The sequence below is a fragment of the Podarcis bocagei genome (genome assembly GCF_964188305.1).
Source record: "Podarcis bocagei genome assembly, chromosome: 5".
In the NCBI taxonomy this organism is placed as follows: domain Eukaryota; kingdom Metazoa; phylum Chordata; class Lepidosauria; order Squamata; family Lacertidae; genus Podarcis; species Podarcis bocagei.
Window position 1 is genome coordinate 4,286,699 of NC_138129.1, and position 7,298 is coordinate 4,293,996.

The window sequence follows — 7,298 nt, forward strand, 5'->3', positions numbered from 1 at the left end:
CTTTATAGTATACTTTATTTATTCAAACGTACAGCCTCTTATGTCTTGTATGTTTATTGAATATGTTTCGAGTAACAAGAAGTTTGTTGTTGTTTTGATTTACCAAAACCACCAAAAATTGTGAGGATCGGGTGGCAGTTTCATGGGGTAGAAGAGGGGTGAGCAAATTTGGGCCACTCGGGACTGTACCCCAAGTTTGCACATCCTTCCCAGACCACACCCCTCTTCAGATATGCCTCTCACATTCCTGGAGTGTTTTTGCCTCTCCCTTACTCTTGTGTAAGAGTAAAAGCGCCCAGAAGAGAATGTGGCTCTCAGTCAGAAGAAGGATTCCCATCCCTGAAGCAGAATCTAGGTTGATATTTCTGCTGCAAGAAAATGGCAGACTCAGTCATTTTTGCCATCTCGGCAAACTTACAAACCTTAACTTGCCATTCTGCATCAATCAAAAATTCTACACAGAATGGGAATGCATGAAGAAATATTGTGTTAAAGTAGAACTCTTAATGGGCAATTGTTAAGCGTGTAAGGACAAAAGAAATAATTATAATTTAACAGTTTTCATGTTGTTCTATTTGGTTAAAGCAACTAGAAAAAATATATTATGATGGGAAGATCTCACACAGGTGAAGGGAAGCAGTGGGGAGGAGGGGAGGGTTAGGTTGAATTTGGGAAATGAAATAATATATGGGACAGCAAAGGATATATTAGATTCTTATAGAATAGTAATATATTGTAACCAGAAGTTCAAAAGGGGAAGTAAATGTGTTTTTAGCATTTTCATTATTGTAATAGTTATTTCTTATCGGTAGAAGGCCACGGTCCAGTATACCTGAAGGAGCGTCTCCACCCCCATTGTTCAGCCCGGACACTAAGGTCCAGCGCCGATGGGCCTTCTGGCTGTTCCCTCCCTGCGAGAAGCGAAGTTACAGGGAACCAGGCAGAGGGTCTTCTCGGTGGTGGCCCCCGCCCTGTGGAACGCCCTCCCACCAGATGTCAAAGAGAAGAACAACTACCAGACTTTTAGAAGAGATCTGAAGGCAGCCCTGTTTAGGGAAGCTTTTAATGTTTGATGTATTACAGTATTTTAATATTTTTTTGGAAGCCGCCCAGAGTGGCTGGGGAAGCCCAGCCAGATGGGTGGGGTATAAATAATAAATTTGTTGTTGTTGTTGTTGTTGTTGTTGTTGTTGCTGTTTAGGCTTCTTCGTTTTGCTGTCTGTATAATTTTCTAAAGTCATTTTTTTTAAAAAAAAAGACATGGCAGACTCAGCAACACAGGGGAAGTTTTGGTGCTGATCCTTTCATAGAATGGAATTGTAGAATTGTAGAATTCAAAGGGACAACCAAGGCTCATCCAGTTTAACCCCTGCAATGCAGGAATCTTTTGCCAGACGTGGGACTCGAACCCACAACCCTGAGATCTACCACCTGAGCTCGCTCTCTCTCTCTCTCTCTCTCTCTCTCTCTCTCTCTCTCTCTCTCTCTCTCAGCAGCTCAACGACCCTGTGAGGTAGGCCAGGCTAAGAGATGGACCAATGAACTGACTCGGTGTGAGTTCATTGGTCCATCCAGTTCAATAGTGCCAACACTGGCTGGCAGTGGCTCTCCAGGGTTTCAGAAACAGCTCCAAGGACTGAATCCAAGACCTTCTGCAGGCAAAGCAGATGATCTACCACAGAGCTCTTCCACTCCCTTGTTCCCTGCAGCAGGGACATCCATGTCATTTTGACTGAATCATCTTTTGGACGTCTTTGCAGGCATATGTTAAAATGATTTGTGAAACACCAAGAGGCTTTGATGGGAGAGCAAGTCAGGCATTTCAGACCTATGCAAAATTATCGCAGTATAAGCTATTCATATACACTGTTTACAACAGCCCTGCGAGGTGAGACGGTGGTATCATTAGGGACGGATCTACCATGAAACTAATTAAACTTAAGCTTCAGGGCTCCTAATCCTGAATGGACCCAACAAGTGACTTTCAGTCCACATTGCTTAAAATTTTGGGGTCCACTAGACCCAACATGAGTTGCCCGACTCAAATCATTCTACGACGCATCAGGCATCCGTAGAGCATTTCCCAAATTTTCAAACTCCCCCCTCCTCAAATAACTTGAAAACTGTAAGGCATAGGGAAGAAAACTGTAAGACATCGGAAACTGTCATTCACACCAGGGACTTTGATGTGTGAGATAATCCAGTACAGAAACTGTACTCAAAATCTGAGATGTAGTAGTTAATTTTATATATATTATTATCATACTCATGATAATAAATGCTGGAAGTGTAAGGAAAAAGAAGGAACCTTTTATCACATGTGGTGGATGTGCCCCAACGTAAAAGACTTCTGGGAAAGGATTTATAATGAATTGAAAAAGGTGTTGAAAAACACATTTATTAAAAAAACAGAAGCCTTTTTACTTGGTATAGTGGGGGGTGAAATCCCCAAAAAGGGTGTTACTTTTTTCTGCATGCCACAACAGCTGTGAGAATATTGCTAGGGAAGAATTGGAAGAAACAAGATTTAACAACTGTCGAAGAATGGCAGATGAAGATGATGGACTATATGGAACTTGCAGAACTGACCGGGAGACTCCGAGACCAGAGAGAAGAGACGGTGGAAGAAGATTGGAAAAAGTTTTTAAAATATTTGAAAAAAAATATGTTAATATTTAAATCCTAGAATAGCTTTGGAAGGGGATATAGGCTGTAGGGTTAGAAGTAGAAGATAGTGCATTTTAAAATAGTATTATTTGTAAGTGATAAAATGTGAAGTTATTTTAAGTGTGATTAAAAAAAAAAGATGGTTAGAAACTATGATATATGTAAACTGCTAAAGATGAAGTAAAATGAAATTCAGATAGGTGGGACCTGGGGAAGCCCGATTAACAATGTTTAGAAAAATAAGGATATGTCAATTTGTTCGTATTGTTTTTTGTGTGTGTGTGTGTTCTTTATTTGTGTTATAAAATGAAGTGTGTGTGTGTGTGTGTGTGTGTGTGTGTGTGTGTGTGTGATCTGAAATGGAACAACCTCAAGGAAGAATTTTACTTTTTTTCAGTGGTCTTATTCTATACCAGTGGTTACTCAGACCTTGCTGCTGGTTGCAAAAGGTCCCCCATATCAGTTCAAGCTCCAGGGGTCCCTAAATGTAGGTCTGGTTATTACGCCCATTTTGCAGACAGGAGACTGAGGCAGAGAGAGAGAGAGATTCTTCGTGCAGAGAGTTTGCCCCTGTGCCAGGGAGCAGATCCTGCTAACCTCCCTCTGCCTCCCATCTCTGAGATATTCTTTTTGAAGGCGCTTCTCCCTGTCTCCGGCTCCCTGCGAGTTGCACCGTGGGCCCTGGGAGGAAGGCGGAGGCAGCCGGCTGAGTCACCCTGAACAGGATGCGCCGGAGCTGGGCTTGGCTGCCTGCCCTGATGCCCTCTGCTCTGAGTGTTTACTGCCCTGTGAGGCTCGCCTGCAGCTGGGCTGTTGCACAAGCCCCATTGATGCAATGCGCTGCTGCTCAGAAGCGCAACCCTCCCTGCGGGGAAAGGAGCCTCGTCCTTCTCCTCCCTCTACAGGGCGATGGGGAGGAGGGCAAAGTTTGTGAGCAAGCAGGGCCACCCGCCTGGACCTCCTCCGCCTCGACACCCTCCTATGCCCCTTGCCCCCCAGCTGAGGTGGGTGCAGCCTGCAGAGAGCTAAACCCGCCTGAACCCGGGACTCAAACGGGAGACCTCTTGCAATTCTCACAAAACAGCACCCTTCGCTTCCGGCAAGCCAGCTGGGCGGTTGGGCAAGAGGGCACGGCAAGAGGCCTTGCGGGAAGCCAGCTGCAGCAGACCTGGCCCAGGGCTGCTTCTCAGAATTGCCGCCAGGCTGGTTTCAAACCAGTCTCCCCTGCCCTTCTTCCACCAACACACACTCTCTGATTTTGCTCTTCAACACCTTAGTTCGTGGGCACCGTTCCTTTCTTTTCACCCGCTCTAAAGTAGATGTGTGTTTTCTTGTTTTTTCCCTCCTTTTTAAAAACTTTCATTCGTTAGAGAAACTCTCAAAAAGTACATGCAAGAGTTGGATCTGGTTGCTTAAGGCACCCTGATGAAAGGGAATTTACGTTTTATAGTCAAGTACGTGAAAATGGTTTTAGGTTGGATTTTTTTTCTTAATATCAGTGTCCTTGTACCATCAAATTCAAGACTGATATTGATGTATGTTGTGTATCTGATCACAGTGCAATTAGCTTGGATTGGAGGTTGTATTGTATTGTATTGTATTGTATTGTATTGTATTGTATTGTATTATATTATATTATATTATATTATATTATATTATATTATATTATATTATATTATATTATATTATATTATATTATATTATTGAAGTATTATTTATCATTTTCAATTTCACCACAAACATATGATTTTTTAAATTAACCCCCCCATAAAACAGACAAATTAGGTCGACTTTCCTTTCCCCCCTCCTGTGGTTGATTCCATTTTTTCCCCTTACATCCAAATTATTCCTTATTGATTTTCTTTTCAGATTTCCCCTTCCAATGATACCTTAACAGCTCAATTTATTCTAATCCTGCTAACGTTTTAAATCGTTTTCAAAAAAAAATTCCCCGTTCTCTGTTAAAATTATTTTCTTCCTGATTTCTTATTCTTATTCTTAATTTAACCACTTCTACATACTCCTTCTTCCATCAGTCTTCTTCAGTCAGTACTGCAGCTTTCGTCCATTTCTAAGCATAAAATAGATGTGCGTTTTCAGTGCACATGGATGGAAATAATCAGCATCATTATACTTATTAAATTTGCATACCGCCCTATTCCTGTAGATTTCAGGGCGGTTCACAACATGGACATAGCCACAGTGGCGTAGCGTGGGTTCTCAGCACCCGGGGCAAGGCAAGTAATTTGCGCCCCCTAACCCGTGGATTTTAGCACTCGAATCTCTTCCGCGCCCCCCCCAGATGTTGCGCCAGGTGCAGCAGGCCCCCCTGCACCCCCCACGCTACGCCACTGCTCCCACCACAAGTCTTCAGGACAGCCATCCGAAGGCTGGCGCAGGGAGAAGGTCTCTCCGCCCCACCGCCAGGCTTCGGAGCAGCCTTCCGAAGGCTGGCGCGGGGAGAAGGTCTCTCCGCCCCACCGCCAGGCTTCGGAGCAGCCTTCCGAAGGCTGGTGCGGGGAGAAGGTCTCTCCGCCCCACCGCCAGGCTTCGGAGCAGCCTTCCGAAGGCTGGCGCGGGGAGAAGGTCTCTCCGCCCCACCGCCAGGCTTCGGAGCAGCCTTCTGAAGGCTGGTGCAGGGAGAAGGTCTCTCCGCCCCACCACCAGGCTTCGGAGCAGCCATCCGAAGGCTGGCGCGGGGAGAAGGTCTCTCCGCCCCACCGCCAGGCTTCGGAGGAAGTCCGAGGACAGTGGGGTTCCTGCTTCCTCGAGGAGGGCCGGCCAAACGCGCCCCCCCAATGTTGCGCCCGGTGCGGCCGGCACCCCTGGCACTCCCCACGCTACGCCACTGCATAGCCAGGATTTATTTTGCCCAATTATTTTCTCCCTCCCTGCTAAACACTAGACCTCGTTCTCATCCAACGAAGCTGAATATTGTAAGATTCAGGACAGATTGGGGGGAAAAAACCCTTCTTCAATCTCATGCTCTAATCCTGCTTACTGGTTTCCCACAAGCATCCGTCTGGCCACTGTGGGAACAGGGCGCTGGCCTTAGATGGGCCTGATCCTGCAACCAGGCTCTTGTGATGTTCTTCGGGTCAAATGCGCGGACCCCTGGATGCACGCAAGAGCAGTCCAAATCAGCCTGGCTCAGAAGGGTTTAATCTAATTATTTTCCAGGCAGAAGTTAAAAGGAAGTGTGCGGGAATGTGTGTGTGTGTGCATGCGCACACTGTATCCTTCCCCCCTCCCTTTCCCTGCTCTCCCCCCACCCCCCCACAAACTTTCCCTCTTGTGCAAGGCAAACTGTTCTCAGGGCCCGGCTGCAGCTGTGGGCAGGGAGGGAATTTCATGAGCCACACAAGGCAGCTGTCTCTATGCGCGGCTGTGTGTGCGTCAGCGCGAGTGTGCTGGGGGAGGCGTGTTTGTATAACTGTTTGGTGCCAAAGGGAGGTGAGGCAGCCTGGGAAGGGCTCGGCGCCTCAGACAGAGCGGCGCCTTCGTACACCTGGGGAAGTTCAGGTTAAATAACGTGCACATACCACAGCGTACAGCTGATTGAAACATTAACAAACAGGCAGGCCAAGCCAGGCTCCAGATGGGCTGGGTGGAAGCCAGCAGAGAGAGAGAGAGAAAGAAAGAAAAAGAAAGGGAATCAGCGCATAGCAGCTATGCTACAGAGCGCATACCATCACCCCCCCCTCAATAGCCTGTATCCCACCGCCTGGGCCAGCAGGGGTGCCATTTCAAGGGGGATGGGGAAAAGATGCTCAGTCAAATTTGGATACATTCATGATTACATTGCGTTAAAAAATAGGGATTCATTTTAAAGATCATTTGTCTTGCACCTTACCAGAACTACAGAGACCCCCAGACTTGAGGTTTCTGTTTGCTTGCTTGTTTTTTTGCATGGGTGTACGGTGGTAACTAATGGGACGTGGGTGGCACTGTGGGTTAAACCACAGAGCCTAGGACTTGCCGATCGGAAGGTCGGCGGTTTGAATCCCCGCGACGGGGTGAGCTCCCGTTGCTCGGTCCCTGCTCCTGCCCACCTAGCCATTCAAAAGCACATCAAAGTGCAGGTAGATAAATAGGTACCACTCTGGTGGGGTGGTCAACAGCGTTTCCATGCGCTGCTCTGGCTCGCCAGAAGCGGCTTAGTCATGCTGGCCACATAACCCGGAAGCTGTACGCCGGCTCCCTCGGCCAGTAAAGCGAGATGAGCGCCGCAACCCCAGAGTCGGCCACGACTGGACCTAATTGTTAGGGGTCCCTTTACCTTTACCTTACAGTGGTACTTTGGGTTACAGATGCTTCAGGTTACAGACACTTCAGGTTACAGACTCTGCTAACCCAGAAATAGTACCTCGGGTTAAGAACTTTGCTTCAGGATGAGAACAAAAATTGTGCGGCGGCGGCAGCGGGAGGCCCCATTAGCTAAAGTGGTACTTCAGGTTAAGAACAGTGTTCAGGTTAAGAACAGCAACAAGTGAGGTCGCCAAAAACAATGAGGGACGAAGCAGGATTCATTTTTTTAAAAAAAAAATTAATTAATTTTTCTTTTTCATTCATTACATACATCTCAAATTCTTAATGTTTACTATATATTCCTCCCTCCCTCCCCTCCAAGA